Source organism: Typopeltis vanoorti, chromosome 6 (genome assembly GCF_054136105.1).
Source record: "Typopeltis vanoorti isolate ZY-2024b chromosome 6, IOZ_Tvanoo_1.0, whole genome shotgun sequence".
Taxonomy (NCBI): Eukaryota; Metazoa; Arthropoda; class Arachnida; order Uropygi; family Thelyphonidae; genus Typopeltis; species Typopeltis vanoorti.
In genome coordinates this window covers 3273491-3283252 of record NC_143554.1, presented here as the reverse complement: position 1 = coordinate 3283252, position 9762 = coordinate 3273491, and positions in this window count along the sequence as shown.

Here is a 9762-nt window from a genome sequence, read left to right as displayed (position 1 = left end):
GAAAAAGTAACGTTTGTTAATTTAAAACTTGCACTTCAGTGGGACTTCACTGTCCCAAAGTGAGCTACCTACAATGTTAAAATGCTTTGACCTGTGTGATATCCTCCAACATGTCCATGTTTAGACATCAATCCAATACTACTGAAATAGTTTTTGTTACTCTGCTTGCTCGTCAACTTTAATACAGTGGTATTTTTTCCCTATAATTTGCTATTAATATATAACAAATAATTGTGTCACATTGCTAAATTTGTAGCTCTTCAATGTATCCAAACTATCAATTTTCAAGTAGTTCTTTTGCCTTTCTGGTTAACTGTCTATGATATTATTTGTCACCATAGCATTGAAAAGCTATGGAAATTTTATTATCAACTTTGGCATATTCCTGATTATAAATTTCTTTTCTGAACTTTCTCAGACTTCCTGTTTAACTCAAAGGGTTTTTACAAATCAAGAAATGCAATAAATGTGTTTTTCCAAATTCTTAGTCTCTTTTCTTTATAGGTTAAGTCAGTTGATCTCCCTTATTCTCATTGCCATTGTCCTTTCATAAATCTTTGCATAGTGATAGTGTTATTCCTTGATAATTACTACACTTTCTTATATACTTTCATTATCCATGTGGATGATGAGGCCGAATGAACTTTTTCCACTTCTGTGTCCCTGGAGAGTCCAAACAATTCTATCCAGTTTGTCGCTTGTTGTGATTTGGTTTTTAAGTCCTCTTTTATTTTGTCTATCGATCTAATTCTCGGCTTTTGGCTCTTTTACCTTCCATTGTTGTATACAGGGCTTTAGTTGGTAATCTTTGTTCCCATTCTGGTCATATGAACAAACCATTGCAGTCTTCTTTCTTGGGTTTTGTCTATTGTTATTTCTTGTTTTAGTTGTTTCCTTAGTATATCCTCTTAGTATATAGTCTTTGTTTCTTAGTATATCCAGCAGTGATACTCCAAGTAATCTTCTTAGCCAACCCATTTCAGTAGTTAATAATTTTTTTCTCTTCAGCTTTTTTGAGACTCCAGCATTCATTTCCATAGAGGAGTATTGGGAGGGCCATTGTCTCATAGATTTACTTTTGTTACTTGTTTTATGTCCCTTGACTTCCATATTTTAAGTCTTCCAAAAGTTTAGGATGCTTGACTGATTCGTCTGTTTATATCTTCTAATTTCACCATTGTACTCAATTACTCCTCCGAGGTAGGTGAAGTTTTCTATCTGCTCTAGATTCTTACTATCAGTTTCAATTTTCAGATTAGTGTTTCTTTTTCCTATTTGCATAATTTTTGTTTTGTCTATATTTAGGTTTAATCCAAATTTTATACATTCTTCCTTTATTTTATCACAAATCCATTGTAGATCTTGCTTGCAAGTAATGTAATATTGTCTACAGATTTTAAATTTGTTATATTTTTCCCATATATTTTGATTCTGGTTCCTTACTGGTTGCATCTTCCAGTGTAAGACTGAACAGGTCCAGTGAAGATTGCATCCCTGTCTTACTCCACTCTCTGTGTGGAACCTGTTGATTAAGGTGTTCTCCATTCGTACCACTTCCAGATTACTTGTATAGATTCTTTGTTATTCTTAGTTTTGTTGGGAATTCCAAATTTTTTTCATAGTTTCCCATAGTTCTCTTCTATGGATTAAATCAAATCCATACAAGAGAACTATGAAAAGAAATTCAATCAAGTCTGATTGAATCCTCTATGTAATGGAACAATAATCACCTTGGTCTAATCAGTAGGTATCATTGGTATCTTGCTCCAGATCATTCTAAAGATGTTAGTCATTTATTTCAGTCCTGAACTGCCAGATGTTCTAATTCAACAGGCAAATCAATTGTCTCAGAGGATTTTTCATTCATCTCTTATGCTTTATCAACTCTGCAAGACCTATTTCTGTTAAAGATGAAAGCCAAAAATTATGGTTTCCATCTTTTGTTTAACAGAGCTTAAATAATGTTGCTTTGAGTTTCATTTCAATCTCTATTAAAAAAAAAAAAAAAAAAAAAAAAAAAAAAAAAAAAACCTCTCATTGCTGCTTCTGTTCTTCATTAATTTATATAAACGCTATTTGTTACCATCAATAACTTCCAGCTAAAGTGTAAATTCAGTTCATATTAACTCCCAATAAAGTTTTTTTTTTCTTCCACTTTTCCTTTTCTAATTATTTCATCTTGAAATTTTTCTCATTCTTCATATGTTATCTATAATTAACTCATTGAGCTTTAAACCTGATCCAACCCAAATTCTTTCTCTGTTTCAGCATCCATCACTTCTGCTTTATTTCTTGCCATAAGCCTGTGATTCCATTTAAGGCACCATAGCAAAATTTTGATGTCTCCATGACAAAGATGAAATCTGCCACAAAATGTTGGAATGTCTCAACTGATTTATATCGCCTTGAGGAAAATAAAATATCAGTGGCATTGTGTGCCCATTTCTGAAATAGAAATCTTCTGAAGTCACTGAAAGGTGGTAAGGTGTCGATTCCAATTGTTGTTCCTATGGTTTGGAGGGAACCAAGCAATTATGCAAATGACTACTACTTCTGCATGGTGCCACCTGTTTCAGGAGGCATGAGGAAAAAGAAGTGGACAATAGCATACCTGAATATACCATCTGCACTCTGACCAGTTCTGCATGGTGAACTTCCTCATCCTGAACGTCTGAAAGAATTTTCCATCGATTCAGAGGATGAGGACAGAGGCAAGCCGATATCAGGTTCTCCTGAGCCGAGCCTTTGGCATCTAATGATGATCCATATGTTGGCCATGGCATCATCTGTGTCGCACATTCTCACACAAGAACTGAACGATCTGGAGCTCTCGAAGGCCAAAATGGTGTTGCAGTGATCAAAACTTCTACAATGGAATCTTCTCAAAGAAAATGTCTGAATGACTTTGTTTCACACTTGTCATGAGTAGATTGTGCCTTACTTCTGAAAGGAAGATTGTGTTATGCTATGATGTAGATCACCTGATGAATGCTCTTAGAATCAAACATGATTCAAATAGTGACATAGACTCGTCGAAATTAAGTCTCGAGGCAGTGGTGTTGCTGCATAATGGAAACCAGCTTCCATCTGTTCCAGTTGGACACGCTGTCTACGTGAAAGAAACCTACGACAACTTAAAACAGCTGTTGGACTGTCTTCAGTATACAGCTAGCATCTTTGTGGTGACTTGAAGGTAGCGTCAATGTTGATGGATCTGCAGCTGGGATATATGAAGTACTGTTTTTTTGCGTGACTGGGACAGCCCAGCAAGGACTTCGCACTATGTGAAGAGAGACTGACCTGCGATGAATCTTCTTTCCCAGAGGAAATTGACCTTTCCCATAGAGAAGACTGTGCAACACTCAGCACTAGCAATAGTGCACAAAATTCTGCTATTACCCCCTACACATCAAACTCGGTTTGGTAATAAACTTTGTAAAAGCCCCATGGATCAGATTGGATCAGCTGACGATCAGTATGCAAAAATTAAGGAGGGAGTTTTTGTGGATTCTCAGATCTGATTCATTGACGAGAAGTTTGACAACCTGCTACAGGGTAATGGGAAAAAAAGCTTGGGATGTATTTCATGTGGTGTCAATTAACTTCCTCAGATTTGTCAAGGCAGAAAAACCACAAGGAACTGGTTAAGGACTTGTCTCTGTATCACAAACTTGGCTGCAGTCCTAATAATCCTGTGGCTTCCTTTCTTTGAGAGGGTTGCAACTGATTACTAGGGAGATATGATGCAAGGTTGTTTCCCATTGCCTTCCTTGCCATAAGTATTTATGACTAGCCATGTGTGTTCACAGGACCGGTTTGCCTGTTTTTAGGGATGAAAAATCCTCTACCTCCATATGAGACTGGTTAATTCACCTTTAGTTGAAAGAGACCAGATAAAGGTTCCTCACTCGTAGATGGAATTGAACCCGGGTCTTTCCGACCCAAGGACTTTGTCTATACTGAACTTGGACTATGAGGACGCTTTTGGCTATAATATGTCCTTAAAAATACTTGCTCCATTCTCACTTGGATTTCTTTTCCAATGACAACTGCAGCATGGTTAGCAATGAGCATGGTGAACATGTCCATCAGGAAATTGCAACAGTACCAGGAAAAGTTGTCTACTTCCATGTTGGCTGACTGCTGTTATATGCTTGCTAGAGATGATCCTGAGCAGCTATACAAGACGACAGGGAAAGTGATGGCAGACATTTACCAGTATATGATGAGTGCATATTACTCTATTATATAAGAAACTTGTGGATCTAACCATAGCCAATTTTGCATTTTTACTGTCATATTTGTGTTCAGCACCTCAAACTCTATAAGAAATGACCAAATTAATATTGGGGAATGACTTTTGTAAAATTTTGTTCAGTGTAATCAAAGGGATCAAATTATCATTCTTTTGTTTGGTATTTCTGATAAATACTAACTTGTATTGCACTTAATGTAGCTGCATAGAAGTTGGGTATGAGATATCAACTTTTCTTGCATCTGTATGCAAGATATACAGATGTGGCTTTCAAGATTTTGAAATCAGATATTAGAAAAATTCATTCTTGGATGTCAGTCAGAAATATGGAGATTGCAATAATGGTATAACTTATACAGCACACTCAAAAATATTTAATGGAAATCGCTCCTCTTAAACTCACTAGTTTCATTTAAAAAAGTGAAAGTTTCTCTTAAGTTTTGTCAACCTATATTCTTTATTGATTACCTATTCCCTCAGCCCATACTGCTTGCGGGGGGGGGGGGGGGTAACTATATGCTACCATACTAGGGAGATGATTATGAGCAAGATGGTTTCCTTTTGCCTTCCTTGCCATAGTATATTTTATGGTTTTAGCCATGTGTTTTCACTGCAACAACCATTAGTCGAGTTCAACACCTTTCAAGCCATTCTTGTATAGACCTTTGTGGACATTTTGGGGAGTATTGTGTTGATATGGGAGAGGACCTTCACCAAACTTACCATGAAGTTGGAAGTACAGAAGTGTGTGGAATATCAGGTTGCAACATTAACTTCACAGCAAGCAACACATATGGGCAGGCAGAATTCTGACATCTGCAAAACCTATCCACTGGATGGCCTGACGAAGTATGATTCATCAGACCAGAGAAAGTTTTCATGTTTTACAGTACATGACTGCAAGCTTTACACCATTCCACGTATGCTTAGCATTGCTCTTGCTAATATTAGGCTTGTGTGACCATGGAAACCCATGTTTTTTTAGCTCCCAGCAAGCAGCTGTAGTTCTGGCTTTACTTGCATAGAAATTTTGGAACTTGGTAGTGAGTTGCAATGAAGGACCATTTTTTCATGCCACAAGCATTATCAGCTCCAGGGCATTTTCACTTCACAGTAACCACCTGTTATTCATTGGAGCAGCTGCAGCAAGGTAAACATTTCCTGAACTGAGTTGTTGCAAAAGTGCTATCCTATGATAGTGGCATTGTGAAAGTTGTTGAGCTCTTCAGTACAGTCTACTTTACTGCTAATGTTTATGAAGAGTGCAAGACTTCCCATTATTCCTGTATCAGCCATGGTTGTGATGTATATGACCATGAAAGGTGTTTGGATGTTTTTGATCAGATAGTGTATAGAGATAATCTTTTGAATGATGATCTTGGAAAAATACCACATTGTGCAAAGAAGCCATTTTCAATAACTTAGTGAATAGCTTTAACTCTAAAATACTTATCAGACTTCCATGAAGTCGAGGACTCATTGAGGGAGACTGAACATTATCCAAACCAGCTATCATACCCTATCCTTAAACCGAATCACATTAGATGCACTCACCCACTGCTTTGTGAGAGAAAAATCTATCTAGCCCCTTTTTTAACCTCAAGCAAACTTAACTTCCATGAATTCCATCATATATTTTTCCCATGTTCCGTATAACAAAAAATTCCATCACACAACATCCTACAGCACCTATTCAGAAGTTTATAGACCTATTGTATCTCTCCTTTTACCCCTGTTGATCAGAGTCGGTAGTCCATGATATAATTTGTCCTCATAATCTAAATTCAATAATCCAGACATAACCTTTGTAACTCTTCTTTGCATTCTTTCCACAACTTCTTTATTGCCTTGGAACTAGGACATCATATCAAGGTACCCTTCAACATTGCAATTGTCCTCTGAGTTGTATTTGCAACTTTTGCTTACATACATTACCTTTGAACTTCAAATTCCTATGCATCATTATGCCAAGATCCTTATCCTCATCAGTTCTTATTGCATAAACCTGCTAATATAATCAGCCGTTGGAAATCTCATCACACCAAAGTGTATAACTTTACACTGTCCTTCGATTTCCATGGAAATCTCTTTAAATAAATGTGGAGTATCAAAATTCCCAATAGTTTGTTTTTTTGACTCACATTCCTTCATCTGTCAAATGGACAAAGGAAAATCAAACAAAAAAACAAACTATTGCGGATTTTGGTACTCCACAAAAGGTACTGACGGTACTAACCTTGAGTAGAGGGCTTCTGACGCCCTCTACCTGTCGCTTGATATTTTGGAATCCACAATTTTTTTTTTTTTTTTTTTTTTTTTAATTGGAAAGTTACTGACGAATGTCTACGATGCCAAAAGCATTGGTACAGCCAAACAGAAAGTGCACACATTCTCTAATAAAGTTCTATGTAATCTGTGTTCGTCTTATACATATATTAACTTAAATACTGGAGATTTTATTTGGTGTGGTTAAATTACTGCCTAAAACTATGAGGCTAATGTGTGTGTATAACTTAACTGTGTTCTGCATGATGAAAAAAAAACCGAGTTTTCTAGAGGGAAAACTCTGCAACAACCATATCAGGCCTGCTAACTTACCTTCAGATGAAATGCTTTTTTTTTTTTTTTTTTTGAAAAGCTCTTATGACATCCTAGACCAGATCAACAGCATCATTTTCTTCAACGATGATTGCTGTATGTGTATTTGAGTCTACAGTTCATCTCTGAATGCTGTTCAACTTTGATTCATTTTAAAATTTTCTTGCACACACTTCTTTCAATATGCATTCAATCCTAATGCCTTTTATTCTCCTCTTGTCCATGAGGGTGTCCGTTGACGTCTAAGTAGTGTATTTAACATGAGCATTATTCCAGTGCAAACGAGACATGAGCAACAACTAAAAACAAGAAGACAAGCTGCACATGGCACAAAGATCTGTAGAGAGAAGAATGTCACATAACAAAAAGGGTTAGAAATGTCTGGAGTAGATAATATTGTGAAGAATTGTAAAGCATGTAAATGAAGATGGATTGGTTGTATTAGAAGATTAACAGGCAAACATAAACTAAATTAAGCACTTAGTGGGAACAGTCAACAGTAACCAATTAAAAAAAAAAAAAAAAAAATCAGCTAACGCCTTTTTATTCCCGTATACGGGGAGTAGGCAAGGCCATTTAGCCTTATCTAACTTTTGGAGACTGAGTGGGCAGTTCAATCTCCACTGGTACCAATCAGAGATAGATGGCCCAAGGCTATCACTAATTAAGCAGTGCACAGTGAAGAGAGACTGCTCAAATGTGCCGCCATCTCGTGGTCCCTAACACAACATATTTAATGTCTGAAATAATGTGGGTTCTATGGTCGATTTTCTTGAGTTTACGGGACGAAAAACCCAAGTTTCCGGGAGGAAAAACCTGCTTGCCCCTGCCAGAGATTGACTAACTCGGGAACTGGTTGAAAAAAAGGCTTAGAAAAATTTCCTCTAGTCGCCGACTAGACTCGAAACCAAGTCTTCCTTCGTGCGGGCAAGCACCACATCTACTGAGCTACACAGGCCCTAATATAGGAGGTAACCAATATAGGAGGATAATCTACAGAAGTTTGACATGGGATGTGGATATTGGGATAAAGAAACTAGAAAATTAAGGAGGAGGCCAGCATTTGCTAGAAAGAAGTTAAAGAATCAAATATACATCAATCACCCTACTCTCAGATTGAATGATAATGTCATTCATAGCAGAGCTTTATGATTTTGAATAAAAATTGGTTGTCAGATGTCAGATATCATTTTGCAAGAATGAGCCTAACACAGATGCAATGTCAAACTTCAGTTTTCCAGTTGTATAAATGATTGTACAAAATTGACAGTGGATTGCTAATGCCAAAATGAAACATTGTCTGTGCCCCTCACAAACCTCATTATGTGTGTTCATGCTCCGAGACCAAGTCGATGAGTCTGCATGACTACCTCAATCGTCAACCTTGATCTTGCAGTAGTCCAGGAAAAGCTTTGAAGAAGATTGTAACTTTCTAACAGTAGAGTGTGGTGGAAGTGGAATGGTATTGGTCTGTTTTTTGTGGTATGAAATCTTACTGCTGGACTTCATAATCACATAACTTATGAAAGTGCATTGAAGGACTGCATCTGTTATGAAGACCCAAAACCCAAGTCACACAGCAATTGGCTATTTAGATGTTATGGGCAAAGCAACCAAGGCTATAAGGTGTTTTACAGCGAATTCAAATTTGACTGTATGTATATTTGTGGAATGAAGGGAAATGTGAGCTGAAATGTCCTAGAAGACAACATCATTAGCACAATATATAATTTCGTAGGTGAATAATACAAGTTAATATCCCACAAAACATATAATTACATGGAAGATTTATAATGTAGATTTAATGCTGAATACAGGCCAAGGATAAGCCTACTCATTAAGCTTAGCTATTATCATATATTTGCAGTAAAATTTAGGAAAGGATCTACATGAAACTTAAGTTTCAGAAATGTAAATATTTGTAATATTTTGTGTATATTTCTCAGCTGTTCTAATTGTAAATAATATTCAGTGCAGTGAAAGATAGTTCATGAATATTGATTCTTTCAATGAACTTCTGCATAACAAGCTTTTCCATTATTTTTTAATACTATTGAGGTCAGAGCAATAAGGCAATTTGATGGTTCATTTTTATTTCCCTTTTATGGGAACAGGCTGGATGAAGGTTTGCTTCCAGGCTGTAACAGTGAGTATGACAAGTTGAAGAGATTGCAGAACATGTGAGTTCTTGAGCACAATCTTTTAGTACAACAGGAGGATTGCTGAGGATTTTTCTGTTATCCTGCTGGTGAAATTTCAGAGAAGGCATACTGTGGATAATTTGTGGAATGGTAGGAGTTATGCATTAGTTTATGTATTGTCAGTATGGCAGTTAGAGGAAAAAATTCATGCTAAGAGGTCTGTCTGCCTTATCTTTGGGAGACGTTACCATTGTACTATTAGGATATGCGGAAACATGGAGGGACAGTATTTGCATACCACAGTCCTGGGTAGAGGCCAGAAGGCACATTTGCCATTAGGACATTGCTTTGGATAAGTTTTGGTATAACAGTTGTGCATTTCTTGTATCATATGCTTTCTAGTCATTTCCCATACAGAGCTCCTCATAATCCCTCACCTTATAATTCTACACATATTCATTGTAGCTCCTCATAATCCCTCACTTTATAATTCTACACCTATTCATTCACCTCCCAAACCAATACTCCATGATCATTCTAACAGGTGAGAGCAGGAAATATGTAAAATGCAAAATTGTGGAATTAGAAATTTTGTATTCTAGAGCAAACAAAATCTAAACTTGTTTTTACTATTTCCAGGACACTAGATCTAAACTGAATGCATACAAAAACCAAAATTGGAAACTTCAAATATTCTATGAAAGTTGAATAAAGTACTGCAGATATTTTAAGCAGTATAAAGCCTTTAGTACACCCTGAAGAAAGTAA